Here is a 26,244-nt window from a genome sequence, read left to right on the forward strand (position 1 = left end):
TTCGGTCCAGAGCAATGTCCTCTCCCCTTGAAAAGCTTGCCGACAGTGAACACATAAACAATCAGTGGCAACCTCGCAATTGGCCTGTCTGCCTCCAGACCCATCCTCCTTTAATGCCTCCCTCACACTGAAACCAAGGGTCCCTCCTAAAGTGGATTCGGGTCATGTCCCTTCATTCTGTAACCCTTTAATGACTCCCCATTGCAATCTGTAGAAAGTGGGACTTACCAGGACCATCATGATCTTAGCCTTCTCTCTCAAGCACCACCTGGTCTCCAAGTCTGCGTGTCTTCCTGTCAATTAAAACGACTTACAGTTTCCAATACTTGCCTTACCCTCTGTCCCTTAAGGGCTTTTACATCGTTTACTCTTTCTCCCAGAAAGCTTTTTTACTGTGCCTACTTCCTCTTTCTCATATTTTGCCCTAAACTTGTACCCCTCAAATGAGTACACTTTGAAATAGTTTATTTTCTTGATTCTCTTCCCCCTTCTTCAAGGGGATACGAAGGAAGAAGCTCTACATCTGAACAAAAGATAACTGAAAAATCATCATTCTCCTTATAGTGAGGCTAATCTGCAAAAATTCTTTATTTTTTATTAAATGAGCTGAATAAGAATTGAGTAACAAACTGAAGTTATTTCAGGTGCAAAATATTTAATACTGTGTCTTTTATATGTATGTGTGTGTGTGTGTGTATGTGTGTGTGTGTGTGTGTGTGTGTGTAATGCGCGTGTTTAAAAATAAGATTATGTACCATTAGCAAAAATGCTGGCTTTTTTTCATATGCTCTTAACTTCATTACAGTTTACTGTTTTTGTTTTATATCCACCATAATATTTTTAATCTGTCATATGCTCAGTTTTCATTTTTATGGAAAATATCCTACCCTAATGAGTATGAAATTAAATAAATAAATAAATAAATAAATAAATAAATAAATAAATAAATATCATAACAGAGACAGGCATAAGTTTCCATGGAAGTATGAAAGCAAACAACTCACAGTGGGCTGGGAGAGGAGGCCAAGGGCAGGAACAGAGATAGATGGGCTGCTGGATGAAGAAATTCCCCCTCCTCAAGTGAAATTGTGAACAGTGCCAGGAACCCCTCCTGAAAAAAACAAGATCAAAACTTATGAAAGGCCAAAGTTTTTGTCTCCAATTACAAAAGGTATCCTGTTTCATCAAATACTTTTTTTCTAAAAAAAAAAATCTCTCACGAGTTCTTGACAGCATTTGACAGCTCCTATACACATAGTACCCCTGAGTTTTATATCACTGGCATGCATTAAGGTAGCCTTTTCTCCATTTGCTGCCAATTCTACCACTTCCTCCACTGCTATTAACAAAAACATGTGCTTCTGGTAGGACACACATACACACCATAAAACACACAGCCATGATATCTATAACACATCAAAAATCATGAATTGAAGAATTGTATAAGGAAGATGAACCTCACAGTTAAATTTATAAATCTTCAAGCAAAACTTAAGATCATCTTTTTAGATTTTCATAATTCTTCTCTTGCTTAATATATTTATAAATAAATAAATATATATAAACAAACAAACAAACAACTCTAGGGCCTGTTCCCATTCTTCAAGTCATGTCTTAAAGCTCAGAAATTTGACCAAAACATAGCTATGGAGTCAGACGGATACAGAAAAGGAATTTATTATATTTATAAGTAGCTTTAAAACACATGAAAAAACAAATGTAGATTATAATGTAATGTTCAAGACTGTTTAAGAACCTCTCCCAGTGGAGCAACATAGTTATTCAATTAATTCAGATGAATAAATACTACCCTTTAATTGATATCTCATTAGTTTGACACAAGCTGGAGCACACTACTCTTTATCACACAAGGTACATTTCTTGCTATAAAATGATACTTTTTAGGAAATGGCATGTATAATGAAAAAGTAATTGTTCCAGAAGAGATGTGCATAACTTGTAATCTTGAAAATTAATTCTGCCTGGGCTACATTCCAGTATTCAAGAACAATTTTTACCAAAGGAAAGCCACCCAATGGTAGGAAAAAATAGTGTGCATGCTGCTGCGACCCTCTCCCAGGCATGGCCTAGAGTTTTGTCAGGATGCCAAAAGAAATTTTTTTTTTTCCTAAATAGTCATTTCATTAAAATACACACTGCCAATGAAGGTGTGAGTGGAAAAATCAGCAGTGGAAGGAAAGAGGCAAAGACCTGGAGTTCTAGAAACCTTACCATAAACAATTGCTGATAACTGTTAGAAGTCCTGTACATTTAGAGGTAGTTTTAAGAGCAGAAAAGATTTTCAGAAAGTTTTATTAAGACTCTTTTATTAAAGTAACAGATGCTGAAACCTAATTCTTCTGTGAACTTTTAGGTTCATCTTATTATTCTATTAAAAAAATCTAGCTAATATTTATGACCGTTTGTTAAGGGGATTTGAATAATACAGATTAATTTCCACTTATAAACTTGGTAAGCTAAACACCTTGAAATATTATAAACATCATTTATAAATTTAATATATTCCATTTCTTTTTCAGTTAAAAATGTCTGATTGATAAACCCTTCCAAACACTTAAGGAATTCAGATAAATCAAATTAACTTTATGAATATGATGAAACTTGAGTCCTCTTAATATTCTAGTACTCTCTGTAACCTTAGCAATATTCACCAAAATCAATTATTCAATTACACATTTGAAACTAAAATTAAAAGGTCATTTTCTAAGATACCAGATTTCTTCAAATCTATAAAATACTAGTTATGCACAAATTCCTACACTAACAGGATTAGTACTATGGTTATTTTAAACATTTTTATACTAATCCTAAATATTTCCATGGTTAAACAATGCTTCACTCTCAGGAGACAATTGCATTCTCAGTTAATTTAGATTGCTTTTGACTAATGATTTTGACTGGGAATGAAATCTGTAACTTCAGACAGGCCAAGCAGTTCTCACACCATGCAGTATTTAGGTGGTTATTATTTAAGGAGTTAACCTTCTCAGCATGTTTCAGGCTGCCCAATGGCTAGAGATTTTGCTCAGATATCACCTTGTCAAAGAGGCCTATCTGGACCCTCCTGTTTAAAACTGCAATCTTGACCTCTCTCTACCCTTCCCATCATTCCTTTTTATCCTCCTACTCAATTCCTTTCACCTCTTCCACTCAGTCACTCAACACATCTGACATACTATAACTTGTAATTATTTATTTCCTGTTTCTCCGAAGATCCACAAGGAATGGAGTTTTTCCTTTATCATTCAGTGCTAAATCTCTGTGGCCAAGAACAGTGCCTGACACACAGAAGGCTCTCAACAAATATTTGTAAAATGAATAAATGAATGAAATGGAGAAGCTGACTTCTGGGTACCACAAAGAGAGTCCATATTGATATTCCTGTTTTTGGAAAGGGAAGTTTTATCCCTTTAATGATACAAAGTTGTACAACTACTTCAGCAACGGCATCTTCAAGCAATGTGCAGATTCGGAAACAGCCTCCCCTGTTCCTCAGAGCAGGCCTGCCATGACCTCTGCCTGTTTTCTAACCATGATTGGTGGTAATTATTCATGTCTGGAAATAAGGTTACATTTCTTTCAAAATGGTCCTTACTCAGAATTTTTTCTCATTAGTCTTCTCCTTTAATTAGTCCAAAGTGTTAACTGAAGCTTATACCCCAATGTAATTATTTCAGCTTTTTTTCTGCAATCTCTCCTTTTCTCATTTGTTCCATTAACCATAAGTGGGGTTGAAAGAGGAGTAAATTGTTTTCTTATGTGAAAGGTCGAAACAGAATAATTAGGCCAGTCAACTCCCAGAGTGCAAAGGCTAAACTTTTTTTCTTGGATATGCAAACCACAGCAAATCACAGTTCGTTATCAAATATTCCGCACATGTTCCCACGTGAAACTCCCTCTGACGGTGGTCAGAGAGGCTTAATACAGATCAGAGAGGATTTCACTTAAATGCTTATTGTGCAAGAGGGAACTCTGTGAGGGAAAAACTATTCCTCAACTTGTTTTATTACTATTAATATAGAAACAGAGAAAAAGAAGAGCTAACTCTGGATCTCCCTGTTTTGAATACCAGGACATGTGCTCTTTTTAATCTGTTTTATAGAAAGCACTGGTTTGAAGGTTGAGGAGGTAGAACCACTTGTCATTCATCTTCCTGTGTCAATTTTCCTTATGTCAGAGTAAGAACATCTTGTCCTGACTTGCACTACCCCGGGGAAGACCAATTGAACCCCCTTAATAAAGAAAACTCCCAAACGTCCTGTAGACTGAGCCAGCTTAGCACTTCTGCCACCATGGTGTGGGCTCTGTGAGAAGCCCCACGAAAGTACACAACTGGGCTCAAAGCAATACCCAATGGTACCAATGAGGAGAAAGTCAGGCAGAATCTTGGGGTTTTCAAAGCCATGCTCCCCTTGAATTCTGTTGTACTTAAACCAAAAGGTTAACATGTATATGTACAATTTGAAGGTCTGTGGATGATATATTTGATGACAGGAAGCACTCCATTCACATAGGAAAAGATAAACCAAAGAATAGGTTATGACCTTCTAGACTCATTCTACAGTTGGCATTATCTGCTATATTTAGAAAAGATGGGGTCTTTGTTTTTTTTTTAGCTGAGCCATCCTGCCACCTTTTGGCGGCTCAGTGGCAACTCAGCTCGGGCCGGGCATCGAACCACTGTTGCTCAGAGCTCAAACTCTTGAGTGAGCTCTTAACCAACTGAGCCACTCGGCCTGCCCGGGGTCTTTGTTTTTAGAGACTAACTCTAATTTTTTTTTTTTTTTTTTTAGAGATTTTGAAGGGTTGCCACTAGATAGGCAAGAGAATTATATCTGAACAGACTCATTCTTGTTCTGAAAAAGCCATTTCAATGGGTCCTTCAGCTTCACTGATGTAAATAAAATACAGAACCATACCTTAGGGAAGGACTGTGGCGTCATTACCTACCTGAATGCAGATGTTCAAAGTGAATCAGGTACAGTGCCATCACTCTTCCATCTGCTTTATGCTTTTATATATTGTGGTTCAGGGTCATAGCTGTCTCTTACTTTTATTGAAGATAGAGGTTTTGCCTCTCTTTATTATGTTTCTTGTTGATTTAGGGTAATCTATGATATGATTAGGTGGCAAATGATTTTATTGTCATTTTAGGACCCAAAGTGATAGGCCATGCATTTTAGATATTTGTCTTGTCACTATAGCAACTCTATAAAGTGGGTATACTAGGAAGGGAAATTTTATTAAAATAAACAGAATTTAAGAGGTTTTTGCCTTCTTGAGGAGAGGCATGGTTTATCCTTGTTTAGATAAAAAATGATCTTGGAATTTTATGCATCATTTTGGTGGACAAGGTTGGGCTTGCTGGGTATTGTCTGGATGATTGGGGGCTAGTTGGAGAAGTCGCCCAACTGACTATGCTTCATGAAGGTAGAGATCATATCTGTTTGTTTTATTGTTTTATTTTTATCATTTTCTTTTATTGTGGGGTGGCTGCCTTCCATTCCATTCTCAGCACAGTTCCTGGCACAGAATGATTATCAATACATATTTGTTGGATAAATACCCCCCGACTTTAATAAACATCCTATGCAATGGTTTTTATTAGCACTGAGAGGCAGAATGAGGGGCAGAGTGGGGAGAAAGGAGGATTGCACCGCAAGCTGGAAGGACAGAGTCTGGAGGGTTTGGAGACAAAGGCTCCCCATGGAAAGTCTCAGTCAAGGCCAAGTCTCCCCTCAGGCACCTCAGAGATGTAAGGAGGGCGCGCACGTCATTTCACTTGGCCACTAACAGCAAGGATGACTCCTGAAGCCTGGAGCCTCAGGGACAGCCAGACTGCAAACCTGATGTTTGCAAAAGTGTTACTATTACAATCTTATGGAGGAGGAACAGGGGTTTTCAGACTCTAGGTGAAGTTAAACTTCATCTGTGGGTCCAAAACCTGGCAACCCAGCAGACACCATCACAAAAAACACAGATTCTCATTCTGTTGGTTTGGGGTAGAGACTAGGAGACCACATTCTAAAGTTACCCTGCTCCAATACACCCCCATTTAATCTGATATATAGCCAGATTTGGGAACCATTAGACCAAATGACTCTTAAGGTCACATTTCTATGACTCTCTAAACAAATATATTTTTCCTCAATAGATGCTATGTCATCTTCAAATCAAGTTAGAATATGTGAATTAATTATTCATTCTTTCATGCAACAGAGATTTGTTGCAAACTTTTTTTATCCACAAGCCACCTTTAAGTACATGTGTGTTCATTAGAAGTGAGATGGGGTTGGGTGAAGAAATACCTCTGACCTTAATGAAATTACAATCCAACACAGTTAGAGAAATAAGACGTTCAAGAAACAATTGTTAGGGACACATAAGGCATTATGTGAACAAAAAATCCAGTTATCTGTGCATCAGTACTGCCAAGCATTCCAGAAAGTTTCCAAAACCACAAATAAGGGGGCATTGACCTTTCATGCCTTCCCCTTCCCACCTGCTTGTGAGATGTGCCATCTTTTCTCTTTCTTCTATAGCTCCTACTCCTCTATACTTCTAACTTTTTTCTAGAACTTTGTACAAAGTAATTTTTCCATATGGATATGTATCAAGTACATGTGCTGTGTAGAGTAGGGGATTCCTAGTTTTTCAAATGAATCAACTACCAAGGAGGAGAATGGCTACTAGCTTCTCAAAATGTTTTGCGCCAAAACCAAGAGGTGTCAACAGGGGACCAAATCGTTGAGAGAACAAGGAAGCAGAGAAAAGGAAATTGCAGAGATAAAAAGCAGGCACAGTGTCGGTGTGGCAGAGATCAATTGTGTCAGCATAATATAAAGTGGCAACCACATTGATAGCAGAGCGGTAGCAGCTGACTCCCGGGAAGGTAAAATGAAAGACAAAGTTACGCCAGGGTGGTCCCTCAATGGCCTTTGAAGACCAAGGCACAGGGTACCTCTGGCAAGTGTAGGAAGTGGAAGATGCAAGAGGAAAAGAGGAGAGGAAGGTGGACGCAGATGAAGGCTCAGCACAAACCCCTGAGGGAGTTAATGTGGTGCCAGGACCAGAGTCCGTGGGCTGGAGGGTGGGGCCCATTTGTCACACAGGAGCCAGATGATAAGGTCGTTCTGTCTCACATCCCACAGGGCTTTATATCTTCCTATAACTATACCAGCCTCGCAGTGTGATATTACTGCGTGCTCCTAACGATCACCCTGAGTCAGTGCTTAAAGATCATATGATGTTAAATATACTCTTATTAACAAGGCAGGGAAGGAGATAGTCATAGCCAAGATTCATCAACAGGTTTACTGTAAGCTTGATTCTTTATATGAATTACATCATCGTAACTTTGTACCAAGCTAATAATATAAATACTGTTATCATTCTTGCTTTACATTTGGAAAAGCAACCAATAGTGTTCTGGTAAATGTTGAATAACTAAAAAAAGCCCTGATTTATAGTGTTTGCCAATTTCTATGATATCAGTATTCCCATAATGGCCAATTTTAAGCTACCATCATGGTGTCACTGAATGCAGAGTTGGGGAGAGTGTACATTAGCACACCACTGTATAGTATAATACAGTATGTATGTAGTATACATGTGGATATAATATAGTATAGTATGTACAATATGATACATGTACAATACATAGAAATTGCTTCAAGAGCATAGATAATGGTAAATGTAGTAAAATAATTGGGAAATGATGAGTTTGGATTATTTATTAACTTTATTTTAAACATTTTTAAAATTTTAACTTTATATGCTTTAAGTTTTAATAATGACTATGCTTAGCAATTAGCTCACAAAGTCCTTGAAAATTGAATAATCAACTTTCAATGAGCCAGTATGAGTTGGCTCCTACACACACCTTTGTCAGCCCACTGTGATTTGTTACCATTCCCAGAAAACAGTGGATTTTTAAAAATTGTGTTCTTTTAAATCAAGAACTGAATCTTGTATTTTAAACTCTGTTCCCAGGACCTCTAAGAGATCCCGGTAATCACAGTCCTATTGTGGAGAAGTCTAGGAGATTAAGATATGCACATGAAACATGAGGGTTACCAGGAAGTAGATAGTATAAGCATCGGTATTAGGCCACAGAAATCAAACCACTTTTAAGTAGACCCAACCTGAATATAAAGACAGATCTTATATATCCAGACAGGATTGAAATTAATCCTGGATATGGAGGGTTTTGAACCTGCAGGGCAGGGTAGACAAAGGATTGTACTTGACTGATAAAATGGACCTGGAGGTGGCCTCTCCAGCACCCAGGACCCTCCTGTTACCCATATTTTGGTCATGGGGAGCAGCCCATGAGCTTTGGGGCTTTTGAGTCCAACTCTGACTACAAAGAAAGGGCATCTCCTGAGGGCCTAAGAAAATCAGTGTAGTCTTCCTACCACCTATCCCCAGATACACGTGTGGGCAAGCAGGGGAGGGTTTGCTGGGCTTTGGACTAAATCACAATTTATTCTTCAGGAAGTGAAAGTATATAAACCTGAGCATTTTCGTCAGTCATGTTGGGACCAGCACAGCAGTCTTAGCATGAAGCTGATACCAAGGAATATTAGAGAAAAGGAAAGAAACCAGACCCTTGGTGATGCAATTGTGCTCCTAAGTCAAACCAGTGCTGACAATGACATATTTCTGGACTTCCAGTTATGTGAGCCAGTAAATCTTCTTTATGGCTTAAGCCAGTTTGAATCGTGTTTTCTGATATCAGTGACTAAATGCATTATAACTGATACAAAGTGATCAAGTAGGTGTTCATTGAGAGTGGAAACTGGCAAAACATGCCAGGCAAACCAGGGAAGGGAAAAACCAGAGAAGGCTGGAGTAGCTGCTGAAGGTGACACAGGTGTCTTTCTTTAGAAGTGCCTTTGTTGGAAATGTTGATGCAGCAGATGAGAAAGAGGATAGGCCTTCATCCACGAGGAAGGTGTGGCCAGCTGGGTAGGAATGCACTAGGACTGGCTGAGCACAACCCTGCCCTTTCCTCTGTCTGACAGTTACGAAAGGAATTCACTGGTTTCCTGGTGAGCAGAGACTGTCCGTTGCATCAGCTTGCTGTACCGGCCTGGCGTCTGCTCCTCAATCAGATATGGTAGCTAGAGGAAGTGAATGAACACCAAGTGGTAAAAATAGAAAAGCAGGTAAAGGGAAGTTCTGTCCAATTTGCACCTGGAAGAATAAAGAGGAGTGAAGAAGCCAAATTGCTAGTCATCTACACATCAGGCATAGATTACTTCATGGCAATGAACAACTTTCTTTAAAAATTTGCCTTCATTGTTAAATGTGACTTTTTTTGGGGGGTGGGGGGTGGGAAAGTGGGGTGGAAGAGTTGATATCTATAATTTGTTAAGAAAAATGTCTAGAATCCAAGTCCATGTACATAACAAACCAAAATCAGAGCTGTGTGATACACTTGGACTGGAGATGCTGCTTTTCAATAATTAGACAATCTGGCATTAGCCCCACAGTCGGTGACACCACATGGACTCGTGTGAACATGAAAACAGAACTAATGAAGCCAAAGGAAAGGACAAAATAATAGGGAGTGAAAACCTGGAACTTAAATGGTAATCTCTTTAAAAGTGTGTCCTCCTCTGGTTGTCAACAAAAAATAAAGGAAAAGTGCCTGAAATTGCTCTTATAAACTGAACCTGTGTCACTCTTAGTTCTGGCCCTACCATGCTAGTAGTGTTGCAGGATTTTCTGAAATAATGGTTTATAATTGTAGATAGTAGTCCAGCAATAATTTTAGATACCACAGCTTTTGCTGACACTTTTTCAGATGTTTCTGTTCGATAAGCTCTTTTTTTTTCCCCATTAAATTTACTGCTCTGGTGTCTTTTCCTCATCTTTCAGCAGTCTGAAAATTCTTATGCAAGCCTACATCAAAATCTGATCCATGCACTATTCCTCCATCTCTCCAAGAACACAGGAATTGGGCAAGAATTCATATGTGTATACCATAGAATACTTGCAGATATCTGGGACCTTGGAATCTCAAGGTCAAGACCATGCAGAGCTGGATAAACCAAGACTAGAACCAGTTCCCTTAATCATGGGGCTATTGCAGTACCCAAGTGTACCCAAGCCTCTTTGCACATCCAGAAAAGTCCAGAAACTTTTTCTAATCTGCAAAATAATTCTTATAAAAATTGGGGGTGGGGAGAATTCTTAATCTTTTTACTTTATGATCTTCCTCTTTTGAATAAGAATGGAAGCAAATTTGTTATTCAATGACCTTTTCAAAGAGGCAGAGTTTCATAATGGAGGAAGTCCAGACCCTGAAGTTAGACAGCAATGGGTATAAATCCAAGTTAATTCACTGAACGGCTCTGACTTCCAGCAAGTTACTTAGTCTCTTTGACCCTTGTTTTCACCTTTTCCACTAAAAAAGGGCTATTGATAACTGCATTTTATGTGTGTTGCATGGATTAGAAAAAAATCTATAAAAACCACATAGCACAGTAGCTGGTACAGAGTAGACACTCAACACATTATACTTACTACTATTTTCAAAGCAAACAAATTGAAACAGCTGGGAAACAACCTATGCCTCTAGATGACTGCATGAGCCTAAAAGGGTTTTCCCCCATAGAAAATTCCTGTAATTGTATATATTGGCTGTGGGTTAAGTTATGAACTGAGGACAATATATTTAAATGAATCCTATTCCAGATTAAAAATAAATTCTAATAACTTGCTTCAAAAAGGGAAACAATCAAGGGTCCCATTAAGACAAATTTCAGTAACCACAAATACATACAGAGCTAGACAAAAGAACATAGTACCATTCATTTTATGAGTGTGTAACTCATTTTCAACTCAAAGATAGTGCACAGGAAACAATGCTCATTTACACACTAGACTGCCAGAGCCTGCAGGGATACAGAAAACACCCCGCTCATTTTTCACATATTCAGGCAAAATTTTATGTCCTTCTTCACTGGACTCAATCCCATTTTTGCAGGTGTAATTTTTATAAGCAACACTGTGGGGAAAAAAATTGTCATTTGGGAGTTCATTCAAAGCCCATTAAGATGACACATTCACTTGGGGTTTTCCTTAACCTTCAGTCCACAGAATGGCCTCCCAGCCATGCTAGAGATGCAAGGGCGGAGGGCCAAAAACACCAGAAAAAGAATATGATACTTCAAACATGTCTGAAAAGGACAGGTGTGCACTTTTGAAGAGGCCTTTCCTTCAGCAGCTTTAGCTTTTTTTGGAAGCAGCCCAGATGTAGCTGATAAACTGAGGCCCTCCGACTTTGCAGCCTGATACAATTTTCATACTGTATATGGGAAGATAATGCACCCAATGTATCAGACAGTTGACCTTGTGTTATCAAGCAGCCGCATTCTCTCATTTCACTAACAAATGTGCAGATAACCGTACATTGTGGCCAGTGCAAGGAAATGGCTAGCCTGTGTTTGAAATTTAAGCCTCCCCATTCTTCAGAGTGTAGCATTATTCAGGCAACAGGGACCCTTGGTACCAGCATGACCCTTTCTCTCCAGATGCCTTTAAGACTCCAGAACATTATAATAGCTAATATGTTTCAGTGTATGAGTAATTCTGATTTCAGATAGACAACTATTGTGGAGGAACTGCTAATAGTTGTCCTATTGGAAAAAAAAAAAGGTTTCATTGTAAAATAAAAATACTCAAAATGGACACCATATTAGGGTGATCACCTCATAAGTTATATAAATGTTTAATTATTATGTTGTACACCTGAAACTAATATATGTCAACTGTAATTGGAAAAAACTCAATTAACCCAAAATGCTATATTAAGATAACTTTCCTTTATCCTGTAACATTTAAACATGGTTATAAAAAAAATTTCATGCTGCTGAGAAAATAAAATATGAACCAGCAAAAAAACAAAAAAATGGATACTGATACTTTGGCTAAAAATCCCCCTCTTACGAAGTACAAGACTCATAAACGTTTATCAAATAAACAAATAAAAGGATGAAGAAATATGTTCTGTGGATGTTGATGCCTTTTTACAGGGATAATACCTGTTTTTCAGTTTTTCATTCAATCATAACTCATTCCTGTGAGATGAAAATATTTAGACACAAAGTTATAATAAGCCACCAACATCATGTAGTTAAGAACAGATTCAGGAACTCTATTTTTGCCTGTCCCTTCATGCAGTTCCTCTACATTCCAGAAAAAAAAACAGTCCCTTTTTCCTGCTGTTTGCACGCCTGAAATATTTATAGGCTGATGTCCTCTTTAGTCATCACTGAGTTGCAATCTTTTCATCATTTCTCAGAAGTTATTTTCTTCATCTGATTAATCATTTCATTCAATTCTAACTCCACCCAGTGCGTCTACATCCCTTAGACAGAAGGTTCCAAAACTGAAATGCAGCCCTTCAAGGAACCAAAAGGAGGTCTGGCAACATAGAGACCCCTGATAATAGAACATGTTCTCACATGTGACTCCATAAATGTTTGGCTGTGAGATTCTCAAATTACCTCTCACCTTCAGCCAGCAGCCATCTTGACCAGAGTTCCAAGGGTGGTGCTGTAGCACGGGAGACAGGGCACTGCTTTCAATGCCAGGCGCACTTGGGTCCAAATCTTGGCTTCCTCATTTATTACCTACATGATCTGAGGCAAGTTATTTTGGCCTCTTCAAATCTTCATTTCTTTGTCAGAAGTAGCTTGGAGAAAACACTGGCTACATCATAGCACTCTGTTGAGAAATAAATTGCTAAAATATGTAAAAGGCCTTTATAAAGTATAGAGAGGTCTTTATATAGTATATATCTATATACTTGTATATACCACACTTAGCACATAGTATGTACAGCACTCCCATCAACCTCCAAATCTAAGAGTTAAACCAAAATCTCCCTCTCTGGCCACCCTCCTTTCAATTTACGAGGAATTTTTGCCTACTCTTTCTCCATTTTTTATGAACTCATCCATTTCTCTCCACTGATCTGAGTCACAATTGCATCAGCTACCACCTGATCTGAACCACCACTGTTAAAATAGCCTGTCCCCTGACTCATTTCCTAGCTTTCATTCTTGCCCCCTTATAATTCATTCTCTACACAGTAGTGATGTCATCTTTTTACAAGATTAATTAGATCAGTCCACTTCTTTGCATAAAACCCAGCATAGGTTTCCCAATACACTCAGAACAAATCCAAAATTCTTTGCATGAACTACAGGTCTTATATTATCTATTTCTGCCTGTATCTCTGGAGCTATCCTCCTGTATTCTTCCATCATTCATTCTGCTTTCAGCTATATGGGCTTCTTTGTTTCTTGAATTTGCTAATCTTATTCTGGTCCCGATCTTTGCCCTTGATGTTTCCTGAGCCTTGAATGTTATTCCCTCAAATCCCCATGTGGCTGATTCTTTCTCATCATTCTAAGACCAGAATTCACCTCCTCTAAGAGGCCTACCCTGATCACCAAATTCCATATTGTCTCTCCCTTGTTCCCCAACATGGTCACTCTCTAGTACACTACTTTGTCTTTTTTTGTTTATGCTACTTATTATGATCTGAAGTAACCATATTTATTTGTTAGTTTACTTGTAGAATGTCTAATTCTACATTATGAATTAGATGTGGGGAACATTATGCTCCCAATAGAATGTCAGCTCTGTGAAAGAATGACCTTTGTCTACCTTGCTTATCTCTGTATTATCACCTTCTAAAATAGTGCCTGGCAGGACGTAAGCACTCAATACGTATTTGACAAATGAATTAGTTGGTGTTCTCCTGGAAGAACTGAGCTCTGTCATACTTCCCATGAATATAAAATCACTAAACAAAATAATGCAGTCTTAAGTTATTCTCAAAAAATTTGAATATCCAGGCCTAGAGGCCCTAGATTTTGCATGGCCAGAAAATTCTGGAACATTATAAAATGGTTCAGAACATAGAGCATATTTTAATCCTTCTTATCTGTGTGACCTTGGACAAGTAAGTTAACATATTAAAACTGGTTTCCTCATAAAAAAAAAATAGTATATACATACATCACGGGGTTTATGAGGATTAAATGAACTAAGCCTCTAGCCCAGTTCCTGGAATATTGTGCCCACTTAATAAATGGTGGTTATTATTATGGATATTGTTATTACAGTAATTAATTCTGACACTATATTTTACAAAGAACATTGACAAATTGGAGCTTATCCAGAGGAGAACAAACAATCTTGTGAAGGGTCTGGAAACCACAACTTATGAGGAACTATTGAAAGAGCTGAGGATGTTTACCTTGGAAAAGACACATTTTAAGAGGGAACATGATAGCTTTTTAAAAAACACTAAAAAGAACTGCCTCGTGGAAGAGGGATTAGATTTATTTAATGCTGTTCTAGAAGATACAATTAGAGCCAAGGAGTGAAAGTTACATTTTGAACTATTTATAGTGTAATAATCAAACTGCTCCAAATGAAAAGAGGATTGACTTCTACTTTAAAAAGTAAAGAATTAAGGCATGGTTATATATATTGATTAAGAAAATTATAGAGTATATGAAGCCATTTATAATTAACATAATGAAGACTTTGTATTAACATAATAAATGTGTGTGGCATGTCAATTACAACAAAAAAATAGACTATGAAATATATACATATATGCTATGATCCCAACTCTATATAATCATATGAGAAAAGAGAATGCAACAGAAACATAAATGAAATGTACTACTTCATGAAGTAGTGTTTCCTGTCACTCCAAACGTTGGAGCAGAGGCCAGTCAACTTCTTAGAAGGAATGGCATTCAAGAAGTGATGTGTCAGGGAAAGCATTGGGCAGGGCACACCCTGAAAAGATTGAAAGCTCTATGGACCTATGACCCTATGAAATATGCATACGCTGTTGAATTTTGGTAATACAAAATAGTGTTTTGTTTTGTGTTTTTAAGGAGTGAAGAGGGCATTAATCCCCTTGGATATCTTTTTTCCCTCCCAATTAAAACAGGCAAAAAATATCTAATCCCAAGAGCCCCAAACAATTGGGCTCTGTGGTCTAATGGGAACATTGTGGCATTGGTGAGTAGATGTTTCTGGCCACCGTTTCCCTTCTGTCCCAGAACAAGCCTGTCAACCTCTCTGAATCTCATTTTTTGGATCCTTCCTTGAAAAGGAGGAAGTTGTATGCTTTCTAGTTCTAAAAATCTGTGATTCATCCTGATTATTTTGTTCAATAAATATGAGTTTGGCCAAGAATTAGAAGCCACCTGAACTTGGTAAATATGGAGTTTCCAAGAACACTAATAAAGAAATGACTTTAGGAGAATTTTGATACAAAAATCAGGAAGGGTCTTTTATCCTCTGCCAGGTTCAAAAAGTAATAAATGAATTGTTCTTTGTACAATTTGATGGGTGAAAAGTTGAACTCTCAGAGAGAGGCACCCGCAAGTGGGATTTTCTAGCAATCTCTTTGTCTTATACGTAAGATGGCATTAAGTAGTCATCTACATTGGCTTCTTAAGCCTTTAATGATCAAGACCCTCCCCTGCACAGTTGTTAAAGTTCCAGACAGAGCTCTGAGACAAGTCTTCATTCTAGAAGGGTCAATAGAAAGAGGATTGCCATTTTCAAGCGCTACAGGCACTATTTGATCCTCTCTTAAGGTCAACCTACCTACCCTTTTATGCCTCCAGTGATTTACAGTGGTGGCAAAAACATGTACTTTTCCTTCCCCACTCAGGGAACTATCAGATGTACTTCTTCATTAGGTAATAGAGATATTATAAAGTAGCAACTCCACAGAACTTCTCAAGACATCATGTAAAATGTAAAATACATTTATAAAGAAAGCTAGAGAAAAGCCCTTGTCTCTTCAAGTCTTTAGATGTAATTCCCATAGATTATTTTATAGGAATGAAACAAAGTAAGTCTTGCTGAGTCATGCTCCCACGGTGAGAGTTCTGACTCTTATCTTTCAGAAGAAGGAATTGTATGTAACATGACATAACAGTGGTGAGAGAGCCCCCTGCCTTTACGCGCAGCATTGACTGAAAGTCTTCAACACTATGACTTCAAGCTCAAATGGTGGCCAGTTGAATGAAAGAGAGCCTTTTCTTTCTTCCAGAATTTAGGATTTTTTTATTGATAATTTTTATATAATTGAGTTGAAAATCACATAATATAAAATTAACCATTTTAAAGTGAACAACTCAGGGAATTCAGTACATTCACAATGTTGTACAATGTCACCTCTCTCTAGTTTGAAAACATTTTCATCACTCCCCCCCAAACAACCCATATCCATTCCCCCAGTCTCTAGAAACTGACCGTCTGCTTTCTGTCTCTATGGATTTACTTATTTTGAATATTTCATGTAAATTGAATCATATAATGTATGACTTTTTAATTTTGGGAAGACAGACTTTTAATCATTCCCAAGTACATATCTTACGAAGAAGCCGCATTTGCATAAGGAAATACATATACATTGTTAATGAACAAAAATTTATTGAGTAAATTTGAAGATCTAATTGGCTTTACTGACTGATTCATGAATCGAGCAGCATCCATCTAGTAAATAAAAAGGTCCTCCAAGAGGCTGCAAAATGGAAGGTTTTTATCAGCAGAAGGAGGGTGGGCAAGGAGTTATTAGCACAAGAAAAGAAAGGTGTGTTTCAGGCCAGGACACCTTCTTTTTGGAGGAAGGGAAACCTAAATGCCTTATTATGCAGAATCCCTCTCTATTGCTAATCAGGAAATTTCAGATGATGGTTTAAGGGACACATCTCTGGGACAGGTTCAAATTGCAATTAAGTTTTGGTTTGCTCTTGTTGGGCAAATGACTCCATTTGGGTCTGATATTTCTTTCTTATCAACATTAGCATATCAATTTACCTAAACAATATTGTGTTAAGAACTGGCATTTGCAAAGCATCTAAAGTGATTTAGGAGTGAGTACAAAACAGGCCCATTAATTGTCTTTATACTGTGGGAAAGGAAAAAAATAATTTTCCTCCACATTTCTAAATTCTCTGATTGAACTAATAACCAAATTAACATGAGACAGACCAGCAGGAGAAAATGACCAAATTTATTACAAATGTATATACAGGGGTTCCATAAGATTATGAGCCCTGAGGACAGATTAGGCAGTTAAGGCTTAAATGTCATCTTGAGGTAAGGAGAAGGGGGATGTGGTTTGGGATTTTAAAGGGCAAGAAGGCAATTCGCATGGAGGTGAAAAAGCAAATGTTTGGTAAACAAATATTTGCTGGGCCATCTTTAACAATGGGACACAGGGAGGACTTGGATCAAACTGGGCCTTGCGAGGTTCCTCCCTGTCTATCACACTTGGTTCACAGTAAACTATAGTTATCTATGATAGTAACTCCCTTCCTGGAGCAGGTCCTGTAAATTCTTTTAGGCAGTTAGGGGATGGTCACAGTTCTTTCTGAGTCTTTTGTTTCTAAAAAATAACCAGCTTAAAATAATCAATATCCCAAAAGGTATAGTTTAGGTTGGTAAACTCTGCTTCACCTCAGTACTCAAAGGACCACTGTTTAGGAGGAAGGTGGCAGAGAAAGGAGACTGAGAACCAAATAAAAGAGGCCACTTTTTTTTTTTTTTTTTTTAGCAAACAAGAGAAGCATTGCAAACAAGGGAAGCTTGCAGCATGGAGGTCCTCCATTGTCCATATCAAGAAAAGGTACTACTATTAATTAGGATTCTTGGTTGCAGGTTCCAGAAATTCAACTGAATTAGCTTAACTCCCAAAAGGGAAAATTTATTGTAGGGAAGTGGGGAAGGGGAGCTGGTGGCCATGGTGGTGGCTCAGACATGGCAGTAGAACAGAACCTAGCCTCAAAAGAGAAGCTCAGGAATCTCCCTCTCTCGTCTTGACTCCTAAATGCACTTTGCTGTCATGTCCTTCTTTGTTTTCTATTCATATGGGCTAAAGATGATGATCCCACATTTCCTAAGTTTCTATCTCCTCTGTCAAAAGAAGTCATCTGGAGTGGAGGCTAAGATCATGGGCTCTGGAGTCAGAGGTGATTCTAAATTCTAATTTTCCTATTTACTGGCTAAGTGACATTGGGCAATTCATTGAACTTCTCTAACCTCAGTTTCCTCATCAATAGTGGCACTTACCTCATAAGGTTATTAAAATATTTTACTGAGAAAACACATTTAAAAATCAATGTCTTGTAAATCTTCAATAAATAGTAATTATTTATTCTTACTGTTATTATTGCTATTGTTATATTATTAAAGAAGCCGGCCCTAAATGAGTGGGTCTCAGTCACAAATCCAGAGTTCTAGAAAAGAGATTCTGATTGATCCAACTTGGGTCAAGTACTCAACTCTATTCCATCAGTTACACTCAGAGGATGGAGTCACAACTAAGGGAAATGGCTACTGGAGGCACATCCCTGTGGTACAGTGGGAGATTATCTGCTACAGAACCCCCTAAAAAGATGCCAGGAATTAAAAAGAAAAAGCATGGAGAAAAATGTTTAGGTCCCTACTCTGCCCAGGCGACAGCTGCTTGTGGAATCCAGGCCAGAAAAGGAGAAACGTGTTTCAGACTTTTTGACCTTAGTTTAAGGGACTATCTTGGATTGATCTTTAGAAACTGTGCTAGTGCTTACTTAGTTTAGCTGGTGTTTATTAGCTAACCTCCTGGGTTTTGATATCATTGTTTACTTTATTTTTTTATCACTTTAGCTTGTTTGGGTTATTCTTTTATTCTCTCTGACCTTTAGTTTTAAATTTTACTTTATCTTAACTGTTCCTAATGGTTTTCTTGCTATAGGAGAGGTCATTTATGTAATCCAGTTTCCAGAATCATTTAATTTTTATTTAACTGTTCTATATTATTTTTTATTCCATTTTATTGCTATTTTAACTTTTATTGTCAACAATTTTTAGTTCTGTGAAATACTGCCAGTAAAAAATGTAGATGTATAGAGACTTCTGGTAAGATGGTAGAATAGATAGACGCTGCGCAAACTGCCTACCTGGATCACACCAAAATTACAAATAATTTATACAACATTCAACCTCAGAAGTCCTCTGAACACTAGATGAACAGAACCTCTAAACAAAGGACTTAAAGAGGAGGCCATGTCGAGTCTGTGGACGTGAACCTAGCACTGGTCCAGGAGCTGAGACTACACTAAATTTGTAGAAATTAACTGACCACAGCCTTTATGCACCTGTAACACCACCTTGCCCACCTACAGCTGCATTACCATGGGCAATCGGGGTGCCAGGGTGACTGACCCACCCCAAAAGCTGTGGAAAAGTTTTTTTACAACAGAAGGTGGTTTGCAGAGCCCTGCAGTCATCTTCGTGGTGTTCAGTGACCACAAATCTGCACCACAGCCACTTGGGAGCTGCTTTCGTGAATCTGCAAGTGCAATGTGGAGGCTGGCTATAGTGCCCTTGGGATGATATTCAAGGGGGTCAGAGGCCAGTTATTGGTGTAAGACCTAAATCTGCATAAATGCCTTAAAAACTACCATTTACGTCGCATAACTCACTTGAACTTCATCCTGCCAAGCTAGTGCCACACCGCAGAAGTACCCTCAACACTGGGTTAAATAGCCAGACACACGCGCCTAAAGAGCCTCTTTCAATAGGTGGGACTTACCGGCATCTGACAGGTAGCAACAGGTTTAGGGAGCCCTGGGCCTTTTCCTAAACTGTCTCAGGACAAATATAAGGGGCAGCCAGCTTCAGTTCACACAGAGACCATCCCCACACGACCCCAGGTCCAGCACGGGCAGCAGCCAACTGCATATAGCCTTGAGGCAGCTACCAGGTAGCTATGGACCGGGAATAGGCAGGTCTGAAATGGCTCTGAATGGGACCCCCACCTAAGAGACACCAGAACCAATATACCCAGGGGCCAGTGTTAGACAAAACCAGAGTACTACCTGGTTGAACTTACAAGTGGCACTCTCATAGGACACTTTCCACAGGCACAAGAACCCACAGTGGCCAAGCCTCCTCTGAGGGGATCAACCTCCACACAGCATCTCATACACTGTGAATAGAGATAATTTTCCCAGCTAATCAGTCTGAGGGTCAATCCCACTCTCTCACAAGCCAAAAGCAATTAAAGAGCAACATCAACAGTGACACCTCTAGAACACACGGGACAGGAGAACACATGGGACTGTGCAATCTGAATATAAAGGGCACATACTACAAGACCACCCAGCAAGGACTGAGAGGCATAGGTGATCTATCTAATTGAAGCAATCACAGAGCAATAGCCAGAATGAAGAAACAAAGTAACATTTCCCAAGTAAAAGATCATAAGAAACCTCTAGAAATGGAACTAAATGAAACAGAGGTATCCAACCTTTCAGAGATAGAGTTTAGAACACTGATGATAAGAATGTTTAAGGAACTTAGGGAGGACATAAAGTAGGATACAGAAATCATAAAAAATAACCAGTTAGAATTAAAGAATACAATAACTGAAATGAAGAACACACTCGAAGGGATCACCAGTAGATTAAATGAAGCAGAGGATCGGATCAGCAATTTAGAAGACAAAATAGCAGAAATCACCCAGTTGGAACAACAAAAACAAAAAAGAATAAAAAGCAATGAAAATAGTTTAAGAGACCTGTGGCATAACATCAAGCACAACAACATTCACATCATAGGAATACCAGAAGAAGAAGAGAGGAAGCAAGGGATCAAGAATGTATTTGAAGAAATAATGACTGAAAATCTACATACAAGCCCAGGAAGTGCAGAGAGTTCCAAACAAGTTGAGCCCAAACAGTTCCACACCAAGAAACCTCACAGTTAAAATGGCAAAGTTTAAAGACAAAGACAGAATCCTAAAAGCAGCAAGAGAAAGACAGCAGGTTACATACAAAAGAACTCCTATAAGACTATTAGCTGACTTTTCTACAAAAACTCTGCAGGCCAGAAAGGAGTGGCAGGAAATAATCAAAGTGACGCAAAATAAAGGCCTACAACCAAGATTGCTCTACCCAGCACAGCTATCAATTAAAATTGAAGGAGAGATAAAGAGCTTCTCAGAAAATAATAAGCTTAAGGAATTCATTACCACCAAACCAGCATTGCAGGAAGTGTTAAAAGGGCTTTTTTAAACAGAAGAAAGGGGAAAACAAGCTAACCAAGGAAAACCAGAAATACAAATAAAAAAAATGGCAATAAATATGCACCTATCAATAATCGCTTTAAATGTGAATGGGCTAAATGCTCCAATCAAAAGACATAGAGTGGATGAGTGGATAAGAAAACAGTACCCATGTATATGCTGTTTACAAGAGACTCATTTCAGATCAAAACACACACACAGACTGAAAGTAAAGTATGGAATAAGATATTTCACACAAAAGGAAATGAGAAAAAAAGCTGGAGTAGAAATACTTATTTCAGACAAAATAGACTTTAAAATGAAGACTACAATAAAAGACAAGGGCACTACATAATGATAAAGGGATTGATTCAACAAGAGGACATAACCCTAGTAAACACCTATGCACCCAACATAGAAGCCCTTAAATATATAAAACAGATTTTGACAGACATAAAGAAAAAGATCAACAGTAACACTATTGCAGTAGAGGACTTCAACACCCAATTGTCACTAATGAACAGATTCTCCAGACAGAAAATCAACACAGAAACAGTGGCCTTAAATGACCTTTTAGACCAGCTGGATTTAATAGATATTTTTTAACATTTCACCCCAAATCAACAGAATATACATTCTTCTCAAGTGCACATGGAAATTTTTCCAAGATAGGTCACGTGTTAGACCACAAAACAAGTCTCAATAAATTTAAGAAGATGGAAATCATATCAAGTGTCTTCTCTAACCACAATGCTATGAAACTAGAAATCAATTGTAAGGAGAAACCTGGAAAGCACACAAATACATGGAGGCTGAATAACATGCTACTAAATAGCGAGTGGGTCAAAAATGAGATCAAGGAAGAAATCAAAAGCTACCTCGAGACAAAAGAAAATGAAAACACAACAACCCAAAATCTATGGGATGCAGCAAAAGCACTCCTAAGAGGAAAATTCATAGCAATACAGGCCTATCTAAAGAAACAAGAACAATCTCATATCAACAGACGATCTTTACACCTAAGGGAACTGGAGAAAGAACAGCAAAACAAGCCCAAAGGGAGTACAAGGAAGGAAATAATAAAGACCAGAGCAGAAATAAATGAAATAGAGACCAAAAAGCAATACAAAAGATCAATAAAACCAAGAGCTGGTTTTTTGAAAAGATAAACAAAATTGACAAACCCTTAGCCAGACTCACCAAGAAAAAGAGAGTACCCAAATTAAGAAAATCAGAAATGAAAAAGAAGTAACAACAGATACCACAGAAATACAGAAAACTGTACAAAAATACTATGAGCAACGATATGCCAACAAATTTGACAATCTGGAAGAAATGGATAAATTTCTAGAAGCATACAATCTACCAAGTCTGAACCAAGAAGAAACAGAAACTCTGAACAGACTGATTACTACCAAAGAAATGGAATCAGTAATCAACACACTTCCAACAAACAAAAGTCCTGGTCCAGATGGCTTCACAGGCAAATTTTATAAAACATTCAAAAAAGAATTAATGCCTATTCTCTTCAAACTAGTCCAAAAAATACAGAAGGAGGAAGGCTCCCAAGCACATTTTATGAGGCCACTATCACTCTGATCACAAAATCAGACAAAGATATTACAAAAAAAGAAAACTACAGGCCAATATCCCTAATGAACATAGATACAAAAATCCTCAACAAAATTCTAGCAAACCGAATTGAGCATCACATTAAAAAGATCATACACCATGATCAAGTGGGATTCATTCCTGGTATGCAAGTCGGTTCAATATCTGCAAATCAATTAATGTAATAAATCACATTAACAAAATGAAAAATAAAAATCATATGATCATGTCAATAGATGCAGAAAAAGCATTTGACAAAATCCAGCAGCTATTTATGATAAAAACTTTTAGCAAAGTGAGAATAGTGGGATCATATCACAACATAATAAAGGCCATATATGATAAACCCACAGCAAACATTGTACTCAATGGGAAAAGGCTGAAGCTTTCCCCTTAAGATCAGGAACAAGACAAGGCTGCCCACTTTCACCTCTTCTATTCAACATAGTTCTGGAAGTTCTAGCCACAGCAATTAGACAAGGAAATGAAATAAAAGGCATCCAAATTGGAAAGGAGGGAGTAAAATTTTCATTATATGTAGATGACATGATACTATACATAGAGAATCCCAAAAACTCCACCAAAAAACTGTTAGAACTGATAAATGAATTTAATAAGGTACAGGATACAAAATTAATATTCAGAAATCAGTTGCATTTGTATACACCAATAATAAACTAAACTATCAGAAGAAGAAATCAGGAAATCAATCCCTTTTACAATTGCTTCAAAAACAATAAAATATCTAGGAATAAATATAACCAAAGAAGTAAAAGACCTATACTCAGAAAATTATAAGACACTGAAGAGAGAAATCAAAGAAGATACAAATAAATGGAAATACATACCATGTTCATGGATAGAAGGAATTAATATATTAAAATGTCAATACTACCTAAGACAATATACAGATTCAATGCAATTCCTATTGAACTACCAAGGACATTTTTCTCAGAAATAGAACATATAATCTTAAAACTTATATGGAACCATAAAAGAACCCTAATAGTCACCACAATCTCAAGAAATAAGAACAAAGTGGGCGGTATCACACTACCTGATATCAAATCTTACTAGAAGGCTATAGTAATCAAAACAGTGTGGTATTGGCATAAAAACAGACACATAGACCGATGGAACAGAATAGAGAGCCCAGAAACAAACCCATCCATATATGGTCATTTAATTTATGACAATGGAAGCAAGAATTTACATTGGAGTAAGGATAGTCTATATAATAAATGGTGCTGGGAAAACTGAACTGACACATGCAAAAAACTGAAAATGGACCACCACCTACTTATACCATACATGAGAATAAATTCAAAATGGATTAAAGACTTAAATGTAAAACATGAAACCATAAAATTCCTAGAAGAAAACATAGGGAATAAATTTGCAGACATTACCCTCAGTAATATTTTTACTGATATATCACCTCAGGCAAAGGAAATAAAAGAAAAAATAAACATTTGGGATTATATCAAACTTAAAATTTTTTCACAGCAAAGGAAACCGTCAATAAAACAAAAGGCAGTCTACTGAATGGGAGAAGATATTTGCCAATGATATATCTGATAAGGGGTTAATATCCAAAATTTATAAAACACTCATTCAACTCAACACCAAAAAAAACAAACAACCCAATTAAAAAATGGGCAGAGGATATGAAGAGGCATTTCTCTAAAGAGGTCATACAGATGGCCAACAGGCATATGAAAAAATGTTCAACCTCACTAATCATTAGAGAAATGCAAATAAAAACCAGTGAGATAACACTTCACTACGGTCAGAATGGCTATCATCAATAAATCAACAGGGCCAGCTGAGTGGTGCATTGGTTAAGAGTTGGCTTGGGATGCCAGCTCTGAGCAGCAGGGCCCAGGTTCAGATCCCAAATGAGGGCCAGTGACGCTTCGCTCTCTACAGCTAAGATGGTGAACAACAGCTCGACCTGGAGCTGGGCTGCTGTGAGTCGCTGTTGATGGCATAGGCTGCAGTGGGGCTGCAGTGGGCTGCTGTAAAAAGCTCCCATGAGCGGTCAGCAGCCAGAGTCAGCTGCCAAGAGCCACCATGAGCAGCCATCCAGGGCTTGGCGACTGATCTGCTTCACCCAGGAAGAGCGCAATGATAATACCAACATGGGCCCATGAAACGACGTCCTCCACAACTAGACTGAAGAACAAAAGGACAGCAACTTGTCTGTTTTCCTCCCCCAATTCCCCAATTTAAATAAATATATAAATAAATATAATAAATCAACAAACAAGTGCTGGTGAGGCTGTGGAAAAAAGGGAACCCTGGTGCACTGTTGATGGGACTGCAAATTGGTGCAGCCATTGTGGAAATCAGTATGGAGGTATCGCAAAAAACTGGAAATGGAACTATTATATGACCCAGCAATTCCACTCTTGGGTATCTATCCAGAGAAGCCCAAGATGCTAATTCGAAAAAATATATGCACCCCTATGTTTATTGCAGTGCTATTTAAAATAGCCAAGTCTTGGAAACAATCAAAATGCCCATTGTTAGATGACTATATTAAGAAACTGTGGTACAAGCTTGGGCAGAGGCCCAGCCTGGAGTGGACAGCCTTGTGTCCAGCTCTACGTGGGCCTGACTCTTCAGAAGTACCCTTCTTGAGAGCCCAGCAGACAGGGTCACAGAGTCATTGGTGAAAGCAGAGGGAAGAGTAGAAACTGACCTGAACTTAGGGTGAAACTTGAAACTGCTATGGATATGGAGGTCAGATGGGAATGGGGCATGAATCCTCAATGATGGAGAAACGTGAAACCATCGCAACCAAAGGGTGGGGTTCCATGACGCCTGCCCCTGATATGAGCAGCCCCCAGACTCCTCTTCCCCCATTAGGGAAGCCCCACTCACCTGACCTGTCCCCCTGGAATGATGAGAGGCCCTACTTTTGAGTGTTGTGTGTTGATAACAGGGTTGTGTCAGTGGTGGTCATGTTGATTGGAATAAAGGGAATGAGACTTGCAAAAAAAAAAAAGAAACTGTGGTACATTGGTACATTTATACAATGGAGTATTACTGCACTATAAAGAAGAATGAAGTCGTACCATTTGCAATGATATGGATGGACCTAGAGACTATTATATTAAGTGAAATAAGTCAGTCGGAGAAAGACAAATAACATATGATTTCACTTATATGTGGAATCTAAAAAACTGAATAAACGAGTAATGTAAGCAGAAATAGTCTCAGAGATATAGAGGGAAATGATGGTTGCTAGTTGGGAGGAGGGTGGTGATGTGGGAAAAGGGGAAGGGATTAGACAGCATAAATAGGTAACTACAATATTGCCACAGGGATATGAAAGAGAGTTCGGGGAATATAATTAATAATGTTGTAAATATTTTGTAGGGTGTCAGATGGTCACATGTCTTGTTAGGGAGACCACTTCATGGATGGGGTAGAGGCTTGATCACTGCACTGTACACCTGAAGCTGATATTGTATAATATTGTTTGTCAAATATAATTG

General features: G+C 38.1%; 1 long non-coding RNA gene across 1 annotated transcript in view; it reads right to left on the reverse strand.

The window, feature by feature from the left end:
* Positions 1-227: 227 nt before the first annotated feature.
* Positions 228-26,244, reverse strand: part of LOC109388490 (uncharacterized) — a 249,315-nt gene continuing 223,298 nt past the window's right edge. The window contains exons 3-4 of the long non-coding RNA XR_002125222.1: positions 1,005-1,111; positions 228-293 (exon numbers count right to left, since the gene is read on the reverse strand). This is a non-coding gene — a long non-coding RNA (uncharacterized LOC109388490). The remainder of the gene's footprint in view (positions 294-1,004; positions 1,112-26,244) is intronic.

The sequence above is a fragment of the Hipposideros armiger genome, unplaced genomic scaffold (assembly GCF_001890085.2).
Source record: "Hipposideros armiger isolate ML-2016 unplaced genomic scaffold, ASM189008v1 scaffold_199, whole genome shotgun sequence".
Classification (NCBI taxonomy): domain Eukaryota; kingdom Metazoa; phylum Chordata; class Mammalia; order Chiroptera; family Hipposideridae; genus Hipposideros; species Hipposideros armiger.